General features: G+C 49.0%; 1 pseudogene; it reads right to left on the bottom strand.

The window, feature by feature from the left end:
* Positions 1–7,448: 7,448 nt before the first annotated feature.
* LOC118725682 lies at positions 7,449–12,456 on the bottom strand (annotated as a pseudogene).
* Between the last annotated feature and the right edge of the window lie 365 nt (positions 12,457–12,821).

Here is a 12,821-nt window from a genome sequence, read left to right as displayed (position 1 = left end):
GGCAGATTTTGTAACTTTCCAATGTTTAGCAGTTATTCAAAGTCCAGCCGGTTCAGTCTCAAATACCAGGTAAAACTCTGCCCACTCCCATCACCAGTTGGGTATACTGCATAGGACACAGGAGAAAGGGTGGGATGTGGCTGCCTCTGGATCCACAATCCTACATTCCTTTCTTTGGATTTCACTTCTCTGATCTTGGGTCATGCAAGATGAATTAGGGAAAATAGCAAATACCTAAAGGCTCACTGCTTATAGTTTTTTCTTAGGCTTTTTAAAAAATTGAGGTATACTTCACTTACAACAAAGTTTGCCAACTTTAAATGTACCATTCAGTGAGTTTTGATAAATATACAGCCCTGTAGACACCACCACAATTATGACATAGAGTTCACTCTGTGCTCCTTTGTAGTCAGTCCTCTCCCTCCACTCCCAACCTCTAACATATCTGCTTTCTATAATATAACAACAGTTTTGCCTTTTAAGAATTTCATTATCAATGGTATTTTACAATCTGCAGCCTTTGACTTCTGGCTCTTCCACCTAGCTTAACTAATTTCAGACCCATCCATATTGTTGCATGTATCACTAGCTTCTTTCTGTTTTTGAGTAGGATTCTAGTGTATGGATCTATCGCAATTTGTTTGCCTTCCCATTAATTGATAGACATTTAGGTGGTTTCTAGTTTTTGACTATTGTTAATAATGCTTCTATTAACATTTTAGTACAAGACTAGTATAGAATGTTTTCATTTCTCTTGGGTAAATAACTAGGAGTAGGAGTGCTGGGTTGAATGGTATGTGTATGAAAACTTTGTAAGAAACTTGCTTCCAAATTGGTTGTATCATTTTGCATTCTTTTTTTTATTATGATAAATTATGCATTTAGGAACCTTATTGTTTTTTAAAAATATATATATTTTATTGATTTTGTACAGAGAGAAAGGGAGAGAGATAGAGATTTAGAAACATCGATGAAAGAGTCTTCAATCAGCTGCCTCTTGCACACCCCCTACTGGGGATATGCCCGCAACCAAGGTACATGCCCCTGACTGGAATCGAACCCTGGACCCTTCAGTCCCCAAGCCAACGCTCTATCCATTGAGCAAACCGGTTTCAGCTCATTTTGCATTCTTAATAGCAGTGTATGAGAATCCCAGTGGCTTCCCATCATCACCAACACTTGCTGTTGTCAGTCTTTAAAATGTTGGCCATTTTGGTGGATGTGCACTGCTTTACTGGTGTCTCACTGTGGCTTTGCGTTTTCCTAGTGACAGATGACAGGTGAGCATCCTTCATGTACTTACTTGCCATTTGTATATCTTTTTTGGTGACACATCTATCTGCTTTGTTTGTAGTTTTATTGTAGGGTTGAATGAGTTCTTTATGAATTTTGGGTAGAAGGTTTTTTGTTTTTTTTGTTTTTTTATCAGATATGTTTTGATTTCCTCCCATCTTGTGATTTTGCCTATCATTTGTTTTTTAAATTTAATAAATCTTTATTGTTCAGATTATTACAATTGTTTCTTTCTCCTTCCCCCCCCCATAGCTCCCCTCCACCCTGTTCCCACTCCACCCTTGCCCTTACCCACTCCCTCCTCCCACCCCACCCCCACCCCCGCCACTGTCCTCATCCATAGGTGTAGAATTGCCTATCATTTTCTTAATGGGGTCTTTTTAAAAATTAATTTTCTTCAGGTTTACTGAGGTATCCTATATAATAAAAGGCTAATATGCAAATTGTCCCTTCCACCAGGAGTTCTACAGGGATTTCCACTAGGGGGCTGGCTGCTCCTCCCCCCTCTACTCCCCCCTGCCCGATAGGTCCCATGGGCTGGCTGGACCCCACCCCTGCATGAATCTGTGCACCAGGCCTCTAGTAATTTACATAAACAACACTCACCATTTAGGGCACATATGTCAAACACAAGGCCCGCGGGCCAAATCCGTCTCGCCAGGCCTTGCAATGTGGCCCGCACCGCGCTGTCATCACTGCACTCCGCTGCGTTTCCATCACAATGACAGTTTATGACTGTTCAGTAAACCATTCGGCCCGCGATTTAGGCTGGATTTTAGATTTTGGCCCCTTCTCTGATTGAGTTCGACACCCCTAATTTTGGGTGTAGAATTCTACCACCACAATCAAGACACAGGAAATATTCCCAGCACTCTCCGCAAATTCCCCTCCACTCCCTTCTGGCAGGCCTGGCTCTGCAGCCTTTTAACGAGCTCTGGGTGCATATACGTAAGGGATTCTCTTTACTGCGTAGGACACTAAGTGCCTCTGGGTCAGCTTTGTGCCCTGACTCATAAATTCCATGGTAACAGGAAGAGGCCCATAAAACGCCTCGTTACACACAGCTCTAATAAAAACAGCAATAACAACACCAAACCCCCATATAGTGCTTTCCAAGGCAACCCATCTCATTCTCTGCTCACACCAACTCCTTTGAACTTCACAACATTCCCCGCGAAGTGCGATCCCTAGCCCCGTGCTCCCTCTGAGGAAACCGAGGCACAGAAGAGGTCAACTCTCGGGCTCTCAGGACTAGGGGACCACGGAGCCGGACCGCTGACTCGGGGGTCCGGCTGCAGGGCGCACGGCCAGGCCCCCCAGGGGAGAGGCCGACTGGAACTACCCGCCAAGCCGTCCTTCCTGCCGCGTGTCTGGTGAAACGTACACGAATCAGGAAGTCAGTGGGCAGGGAGCAGGGAGAAGGTATACATCGTGCCTGCCTTCCTGCCATCTCTGTGCCTCACACGCCCTTGGAGGGGGGCCCCGTGTGGAGGGGAGCGCCGCGCATCCCTACCTCCAGGCACCGCGTCCAGGCGCCGCTGCAGCGTTGGGACACCCCGCGGCCTGTCCAGCTCCCCCGCCCAGGGGCACCAGCGCCACACATCATGGTGGGTGCTCGGGTCCCAGGCCCGCGGGGCCGCAGTCTTGCGGGGAGCCTGTCAGCTACTGATCAGGACCCTGTCAGGGACGCCATCTGTCGTGCCAGGCCTCGAGGCCGCCACAGGGCTCCTGCGCATGCGGCAGAGGGGGCGCACGTGCGGGAGCGCGAGCCCCGAGTGCTAGCCACGCATGCGCGAGCGCGGGCCACGCATGCGCGTGGCGGGTGCGCAGGGGTCGCGACCCCAAATTCTCCTGTGGGCCGGGAAAGGAGGGAAAAGTTCTGGTTCTTCGAGTGTGGAAGGAACCGAGTGCGGCTGGGGCTTTGGCTCGGACGGACCTGAGGCGGGACAGCTGGTGACCACTCCAAAGCCCCCCGTGTTTCTCATCGCCCACTGTCCCCGCCTTAAGTGCGGGGGTTTTGCTTAACGTGGGTGAATAAGATTTCTTTTTTTAAAAAAAAATTTTTTTTATTGATTTCATGGAGGAAGGGAGAGGAGAGAGAGAAACATCAATGATCAGAGAGAATCACTGGTTGGCTGCCTTCTGCACGCTGCACGCCCCACACTGACGATGAAGCCCCCCATCCAGAAGCATCCCTAACTCCACTGTATGAGTCTATAGCAATTTGATTACCTATCCGTTAACTGATAGACATTTAGGTGGTTTCAGCCCCGTCCCCTAACTCCACTGTATGAGTCTATAGCAATTTGATTACCTATCCGTTAACTGATAGACATTTAGGTGGTTTCAGCCCCGTCCCCACTGCACTGGAATCCAACCCAGACCTCCCGGTTCACAGGTTGACGCTCAACCACTGAGCCACGCCAGCCAGGCATGGGTGAATAAGATGTCTAATCCGATGGTCGAGGTCCCAGCTGTGTCCAGCACCGTGGCTTTGGGCCAGGCACGTCATCATTCCTGGAGCTCTTTATTCCCATTGTTAAAACGAGCAGGGTGCGCAAGTGTTCAACACCGCAAATTATTAAATTGAAGGAAACATGATGGCCGCTCGACCAACTCATGCGCACGCTTGCATTGGGTGCGGCAGCGTGTGCCTGGTCTGGCTCACCTGCGGGGGTGGCCGTGAGGGACAGGGTAGCCGGGACCTCGTCCAAGACCATGTGCTGAAGTGAGCAGTGTGCTCAGGGCAATAGAGGACAGAGGGAAAGCCAGGCGTGAGTGACTCCTGCGTGGGAGGAGGGAGAGTCAGTGCAGGTTTCACCCGTGACCTCTGAATAGGGCCTGGAAGGATGAGATGGAAGTGTGTGTGTGTGTGGGGGGGGGGGGGGCGCCTCCCGGCAATGGGGATGCCCTAAAGCCTGCACAGCCCACTGATGCGCCTGGAGAGTTCTGGAAATGGCTGCCAGACTAGTGTGGGGCGTGCGGGGAGACAATAGGTTGACCGGGTGGGGGTGGGGAGGAAGAGTGTGGAGGGTCTTCAAAGGCCCGGCAGACAGTGAAAAGGCTGCAGAAGGTCTTCAGGCATGGGACTGCTCGCAGATGAGTGTTTCAGTAAAGTGACTCTGTCAGGAACCAGACAGGAAGGGTAATTGTACAAAGGGGATTTTGGAGGAAGGAAGTTAATCTCATAGTCCCTGGAGTGATGAGGGCCTGAGCCCGGGAGTGCAGTGGGGACGGGGCTGGAAGCAGGATTTCAGAGAGATTTTAGAGATAATAATTCACACTTCATTGGCTCCCCATCATGGCTGAGTCTAGGATGACTCCTGGGTCTGGAAAACCCCCCAGGGATTGAGTTATTAAGACATTTGATTCTCTACCAAGTGTAGACCTTGTTCCAGGCACGCTGATCTGAAGATAAAACAGTCTTAGCCTGCTGACAGTGTGCTGGCTGGCACGAACAGAGCCCTGGCATGTGTCTGAATGGCCTTGGCAAGGCCATGTTCAAGCATGATGTTTGGGAGTGGACCATCTCTAAGCTCTTCCCTGGTGTTACAGCTCCTGGAGAGACCCCAGGCCTCTGGAGCTCTGCCGGAGCCTGCCTTCTCGGGCACAGTGCGTGCTTTCAGAGTATCCTGTATGAGTTAGGTGCATAACAGCAAAACAGTGACTTTTATTATTTCTTATCACCATTTATGAATGATTTTTAAAAACCTTTCATGTGCTCCAAAATGTTGACTGGGGGGTGGGGGGAAATGAGGAACAGTTGTAATAATATGAACAATAAAGATTTATTTTAAAAAAATCTTATCACTTAAAACCTAGTTTTCTTTCAGACAAAGATGGGCCTTTGGCATGTGGGATTCTTTCTTTCTTTTAAAATGTGTTTTATTGATTTTTTTACAGAGAGGAAGGGAGAGAGATAGAGAGTCATCGATCAGCTGCCTCCTGCACACCCCCTACGGGGGATGTGCCCGCAACCAAGGTACATGCCCCTGACCGGAATTGAACCCGGGGCCTCTCCGTCTGCAGGCTGATGCTCTATCCACTGAGCCAAACCGGTTTTGGCTGGCATGTGGGATTCCTGCCCGAAGTGATAATGAAGACTCTCTCGCCTTAGCCCTCTTGCCTCTAAGTGGTGGTTGCCAAGACGAACAGCTGTGAAATTATTTGTGACTCCTGAGGATAAACATATTTGTCCCTTTTCATTGTACGGCCCAGCTCATGCTAGCAGTGCCTCTCCGTCACCGTGCTTTCCTCTCCCGACTGTATTTTTTAGGCGAGAGGGGAGTTAGAGACCGTGGCATCATTTGTTTTCTTTGGGATCTGGGTTATGAGTTTGGGCCCCACTTTCGGACAGACCTTGGCCACGTAGTCTCTGCGAGTTCGGGCTTTCCTGTTTTTGTCCCTCTCGGCTTGTTCCATAGGTCGCTTTGTGTGGGGGAGAAAAAATACCCGCGAAGGAAGCCTCCCAGAGGGTGACCAGGTGCACAGTTCAGCCAAGTAGGTGACTCTGTGGGGCGCTTCTCTTTGTGTTTGTTCGCATCGGGAAGGGTGTGACAGCATGCCGGGAGAGACTCGGCTCGCAGCCAAATAACTTTACCACCTGAGGCTCAAGGCGCCTATTCCGAGGGGTCCAGCCTGGGCTGCTGGAGAACCCAAGCCTGTGGGGAGCACCCAACCCCGATGGCGCTCGCATTGTTTGTGTTCCTCTGAGTGGATACCCAGAGCTCCTCCCATATGTGCATGTATGTGTGTAAGAGCGTGTCTGTGTACATATTAAAGCGTTTGTGGGCAGAACAAGGAAAAAAAAAAAAAAAGAAAGAAGAGCCCTGACTGGTTTGGCTCAGTGGATAGAGCATCGGCCTGCAGACTGAAGGGTCTCAGGTTTGATTCCGGTCAAGGGCATGTATCTTGGTTGCGGGCACATTCTCAGTAGGGAGTGTGCAGGAGGCAGCTGAATGATGTTTCTAACTCTTTATCCCTCTCCCTCTTCCTTCCTCTCTGTAAAAAAATCAATAAAAAATATATATTTTTAAAATATTGATTTTTAACAGAGAGAAAGAGAGCTAGAAACGTCAATGAGAGAGAAACATCGACCAGCTGCCTCTTGCACACCCCCTACCGGGGATGTGCCCGCAACCAACGTACATGCCCTTGACGGGAATCGAACATGGGACCTTTTAGTCCGCAGTCCGATGCTCTACCACTGAGCCAAACCGGCTTCGGCAATAAAACATATTTTTAAAAGAAAGAAAGAAGAAAGGTTTGAGGGATGGAGAGAAAAATGGCAGCACCTGGAGAACTATTGAAGCTGGATGATGGCCACCTCGGGGCTCATTGTATTCTTCTTTCTGTGAGCTGGGATCCCAAGGCTGAGTCCAGGGCCAGGCGCCTGGGACCGGACACCCAGCAGACGAGACCTGATGAGTCACAGCCGCCTCGGAGCTCAGGTCAGGCTCAGACGGCCACTGAGCAGAGGACAGCAGTAATCAGGGACGGGAGCTCCTGGGACCTCTGGGCCCTGCAATCTTGAGAGACTTGGAACTTGAGCAATCCGTGTCTGTTTCGGGCCCGGGACACCCTCCTTCTTTGATGGGGTACATGGCCTGAAATTTACACCGTGGACAGTTTACCAGTTAGACACTGGGTGCGTTAGCGCCTTCTGAAGCTTTCCTGGAGGGTTTTAACATTTGTCTTCATTCATTCCCATCTTAGGGGGAATTCTTTTCCTTCAGGCACCTTGTAGAAATCAATTTAATGTGCTTGGAAGTGCCCAGCCACCTTAGTTTTGATAACTGGCCTCAGAACATAGTGAGAATCCTGTCTCTCTCTGTTGTCATGTCAGGGGCTGTAGGGAAGCCCCGTGGGAAACAGGAGCAACGTCAGACAGAGCTGTCATCCAAGGACCTTCTCTCCAATCATGTGGGAGATTAGCCACGACTCCAGGGATCATGCTGCTCTTTGCTCTGCTCTGGCCCACATTCACTCAGTCACAGTCAGAGGCCCCAGGTGGCCATGGCCTTTGGGACCTACCACTCTCCCCCTCCCACTGCCCCCCTTGGTCCACAGCAGACCAGGCGCGCTCCTGCTTTGGGGCCTTTGCTCGGCTGTGCCTGTTGTCTGGCCCGGGTCCCCCTCACGCCCCTCACGTCTGCTCAGATGCTGCCTTCTTGGTTCCTGGCACAGGACTTGATGGTGGTAGACACCCTGGAAGTATCTGTTGGCAGAAGGAGTGAATGACTCTAGAGTGAGTGTGGAAAGTCAGGGCCCCAGTGAAAGAGCTTCTGGTCTTGCCCTGGCTGGTGTGGCTTAGCGGTTAGAACATTGGCCTGCGCACCAGAGGGTTGCAGCTTCTATTCTCAGTCAAGGGCATGTACCTGAGTTGCAGGCTCATCTGCCCAGCTCCCCCCCCACCCCCAGTTGGGACGAATGCGGGAGGCAACTGATCAATCAATGTGTCTCTCACATTGATGTTTCTCTGTCTCTCTTCCCCTCTCCCCATTCCCTTCCATTCTTCTCTGAGGAATCAATGGGAAAAATATTTTTACTCCTTGGGTGAGGATTAAAAAAAAAAAATAGTTGCTGGTCTTATTGTGCCTCAGGTTTCTTTTGCCAAGAGGACTGTTTGTGCACCTGGGATTTCTCATGCTGCTGGCACTTGGGGGAAAAGGGACCCTGAGAATTGGCCTCTGCCTCCTGGAGCCTCCTGCAGGGTGTGAGCCCTGGGCAAGGGGCTGGAGGCTGAGGCTGAGGGCCTTCCTCTCTGCCCCAGCAGAGCCCAGCTCTGCTCCCCAAGGACAGCCCGTACCGCTGACTTCCCGGGCGGGGCACTGGGTACCCGTTGCCTGCCAGCCTGTGGAGAGGGCCCCAACGAGCTTCTTCCTGTTTTCCAGTTGGGCCTCAAGGCCCCAGTTGGGTGGGGTTCTTTTTATCCCTTGGCAAATAGCAAGCGGTGGTTAGGATGTGGTTAGCGATTAGTCAGGCCTGTGTGAAGGCAGGTGTCCGCGTCTCGTGGGTCCAAGCCGCAGGCTGTCTAAGGCCCGCAAGGTCTCCTGGCCAGCCCAGCCTGACCCAGCCACACCGTGATCAGCCCCTGAGGCCCGCCCTCCCTCAGTCCTGCTCTCTGCTCTGCCCACCCTTTGTGCCCCTGCCTCTCCCTTGTAGGACACCTGCTCCCCGCTGCTCCTGGGTCACAGAAGAGGACCTGGTGCAGGGCGGTTTCCCAGTAAATACACGTGGAGTGAGCAACTATGTGGAGCTCATTTTTTAAAAAAATATATTTTATTGATTTTTTACAGAGAGGAAGGGAGAGAGATAGAGAGCTAGAAACGTCGATGAGAGAGAATCATCGACCAGCTGCCTCTTGCACACCCCCTACTGGGGATGTGCCCGCAACCAATGTATATGCCTTTGACCGGAATCGAACCTGGGACCTTTCAGTCCGCAGACCGATGCTCTACCACTGAGCCAAACCGGTTTCGGCTGTGGAGCTCATTTGTAAGACTTTTCCTGGCCTAGTTCAGCTAGAGCAGGGTTGAGTCAGTTCTGCTGAGATGACTGCTCTTGTTTTTGCTTAGAGAGCATTCTTAACATTTGGATGTTTGGAAAATACCAAGGAGGAAAAGAGGAAAGTGTTTGTCTTTTTAAAAATCACTTTATTATACAATAGAAAAATACAATTAGAGAATAGTGTAATCACTTCCCCTGGTCCATTTCCAGCCCCAACAGGTCCCAATTCATGCACATTCTGTTTGATCCAACCCCCCACCTTCCCCACCCTGCCACCGCCCTCACCCTGGGTTAATTAGAAGCAAACCCCAGATAGCATGTCATCTGCATGTATTTCAGCTTGTATCCAAAATGAGCCTTCAGGAAAGAAAGGCCAAGGGAGAGATGCATTGTGGGAGTCTGAACCTAAGTGTGTGTGTGTGTGTGTGTGTGTGTGTGTGTGTGTGCTGTGTGCATGACATCTGAAGAGGCAAGCCTGCCTCTAGCCGCTGCACAGGTGTCCTCGTACTCATTTCCTTCCTGTGCTGGTCAGGAGACTATCACCAGCTTGCAAACGCTGAGGTGTTTTCCCCTTTTCCATTTCCTGTCACTGTTTTGAAACGGAGAGGAGGGAGAGGGACCCCGATTTGATAACCGCTCATTTGCTATCAGAGTTGGTGCCACGTATTTGTAAGAAAGTGTGGTAAAAATCATGAACAGCAGTAATTTGGGGAAGGCTAATGTTTCAGCAGGATAGGAAGAAACAGATCTTCATTCTGGGTTCTGTACAAGTTGTTTTCTGCCAGATGGCTAAATGTGGATTATCACATGAATGATGGAAAAAAGTAATAAATAACTGAAGTCAGGGAAATAGAAAAACAGACAAACAATAGGCAAAAACCAATAAAACCAACAGCTGGTTCTTTAAAAAGATCAAGACAATTGGAAAACCTCCAGTTAGATTGATTAAGGAAACGATCTCTCAAGTTACAAATATGGGCAATAACAATAGTTAATAACAGAACAGATTCTACAAACATTAAAAGGAAAATAGAGGAACATTAGGAACAACTTTATGCTCTTGGAAGAAAAGGGGTTCAGTAGATATAGGGTGTTCCCCAAAATGTGTACATATACTTTGAATAATTATAAAGGCAGTGTTTATTAAAATACATTTCATTTTCAAAATTGAGCTACCAGGTATTTTTGTTTTAAATTTATTGATTTTAGAGAGGAAAGGAGAGAGAGAGAGAGAGAGAGAGAGAGAGAGAGAGAGAGAAACATAAATGATGATAGATAATCATTGATTGGCCACCTCCTGCATGCCCTGCACTGGGGATCGAGCCCACAACCCAGGCATGTGCCCTTGACCGAAATCAAACCTGAGACCCTTTACTCTGCAGGCCGACGCTTTATCCACTGAGCCAAACCAGCTAGGGCAGAGCAATCAGCTGTTACAGCGTGTATACAATTTTTGGGGACACCCTATATACATATTCTAGGACTTTTTCATCACCCCACCTGAAACTCTGTATCTATTGAACAAGCTTCATTCCCCTTCATATATCAGGTGCCTCATATAAGTTGAATCATACAGAACCTGTCCTTTTGTGACTGGTTTATTTCTCTTAGCTTGTTTTCTTTCTCTCCCCACCCCCACTTTCCCAAACTTGATTAAAGAAAAAGCAATGATGGTAAATCTCTAAAACATAGTCAATTTTTGGGGCTTCTTCCATTGAAAATGTGATGTTTGACTTTGAAACACATACCACGGTGTGCATGCTTCCCAACTGTACTAAACAGGTGAGAATCTGAAATCCTAAAAGGGTCATCTTCCAACTTCCCCCCAGTCTGTGGTCTGTTTTTGGATCAGCAATAATCGTCTGAACAGCTACTATGGCTTCATTAATTTTGTCCGTAGCTCTCTGAGCTTTTCTATATGCGGCAATCACAGAATCTGAGCAGCTTCATTAAGAACTGCATCTCCGGGGACAAGACTATGCTTGTCTAAAGCAACAGGCAACCCCTCTTTTGCTTGATTGCGTTAGCAACTGCATCCTGCGTCAGGCGTTCCTGGACCAAAATGCAAATTGGCTTAAGCATGACCAGGTCATCATCATGACATTGACTCTGAAGGTTCAACAAAGCCATTACACCAGCCTTAACATCAGGATTATTAACATCCCAATTGATCAATGGCTCTGTATTTTTAGCTGCAGTGTCAGCATTAAAAAAAAATAAATAAATAAAAAAAAATATATATATATATATATATATATATATATATATATATATAATTGATTTTTTTACAGAGAGGAAGAGAGAGGGATAGAGAGTTAGAAACATCCATGAGAGAGAATCATCAATCAGCTGCCTCCTGCACACCCCCCACTGGGGATGTGCCCGCAACCAAGGTACATGCCCTTGACAGGAATCGAACGTGGGACCCCTCAGTCTGCAGGCCGACTCTCTATCCACTGAGCCAAACAGGTTTCGGCGTGTCAGCATTTTTTGTATTATCAGATACCGAGTCCTTGTATGTTTCAGTGTTATCTCCATATTCAAGTCGAACGGCTAAACCAAGAAGCCACTCAATTGCTTCCTGTTGATCTTGAATCTTGAAAGGACAGCGAACATCCGTGAGATACTTTTCAAAGCACTTGGGCCAGTCACTGTGGTGGATGTTTCTTAAATCACCTCCGTCTTCAGTCTTGTAGCGTCTGGTTTTCTGGTCTTCAAGCCAAACTTTATTAAGTTTCTAATTTCTGTTTCATCATTGCAGTTGAAGTCGGCAGGATTGTGGTAGCTGAGGCGGGAGAGGAGAGGCGAGGAGCCTCACTTAGCATGTTTTCAGAGCTCTTCCACATTGTCGTACTTGTCAGCGTTTCCTTCCCCTGATGGCTGAATTATGTCCCATTGTATGACTAGACCACATGTTGTATATCTGCGTATCTATTAATGCACGCTTCAGTTCTTTCCGCCTTGTGAATAACGCTGTGGTGACACGGATGCCTGAGCATCCGTTCGAGTCCTTGCTTTCATTGCTTTAGAACATACACCTAGGAATCAAATGGTTGGGCCATATGGCAATTCTACGTTTGACTCTTTGAGGAACGACCAAACTCTTTTCCATCGTAGTTGCACGATTTTACATCCCCACCAGCGGAGCACGAGGGAACCAATTTCTCCAAAATCTCTGATGTGATGAACCACAATTTTGAGCAACTTCAGTTCTCTGCGCCTCAATTTCCTCATCTCTAAAATGTAGATAACCATAATAGTATCATTCTTAAAGGTGGTTGTGAAGTTTAAATGAAGAAATATATGTAAACTAGAGGCCTGGTGTATGAAAATTCCTGCACTGGAGGGGAGGGGCCCTCAGCCCGGCCTGCCCTCTCTCACCGTTCGGGAGCCCTCAGGGGTGGGAGGTAACCTGGGGATCAGGGAAAGGAGATACCCCTATCATACCTCTGCTGCTTCCATCCCTGGTCACCTGAGCCTCAGGCAGGCCCAGGCAGCTAGGCAGCCACCATCCAAAGCTTGCCTGCCCCTTGGGACAGCCTTGGACAGTTGGGGGGCTGAGGGGACTGGGAGATTCCAGAGGCAGGTGCACGGAGCAGCCGGGCCCACCTGACCTGCTGCCTCGGTGGGGCTGAGGGTACTGGGCACTGCCATCTTGTGGCTGTAGATGTTGTCATTTGAGGGCGGGGCTAGTCAATTAGCATATTTCCTCCTTATTTGCTGTGGGTGCCACCATCTTTGAGGGCAGTCAATTAGCATATTCCCTCCTTATTGGCTGTGGGCACTGCCATCTTTGCGACAGCTTGAGGGTCAATCAGCATATCCCTTCTTTATTAGATAGGATGCATTAGCAAGGGCTGGGCAAATGTGAATGCTGTAACAAGTGCTAGCTGGTATCATGACTGTCATCACCAGACATCAGCATGTCTGACATCTGCAGACTTCACAGCCCACGCCTCTCACCAGGGCTTCCGAGGGCTCCGGAGGGCTGCAGCAGAAAGGCAGCACGGTGACTGTGT

This window comes from Pipistrellus kuhlii, unplaced genomic scaffold, assembly GCF_014108245.1.
Source record: "Pipistrellus kuhlii isolate mPipKuh1 unplaced genomic scaffold, mPipKuh1.p scaffold_m20_p_20, whole genome shotgun sequence".
Classification (NCBI taxonomy): Eukaryota; Metazoa; Chordata; class Mammalia; order Chiroptera; family Vespertilionidae; genus Pipistrellus; species Pipistrellus kuhlii.
This window is presented reverse-complemented; position numbering and strand designations above follow the sequence as displayed.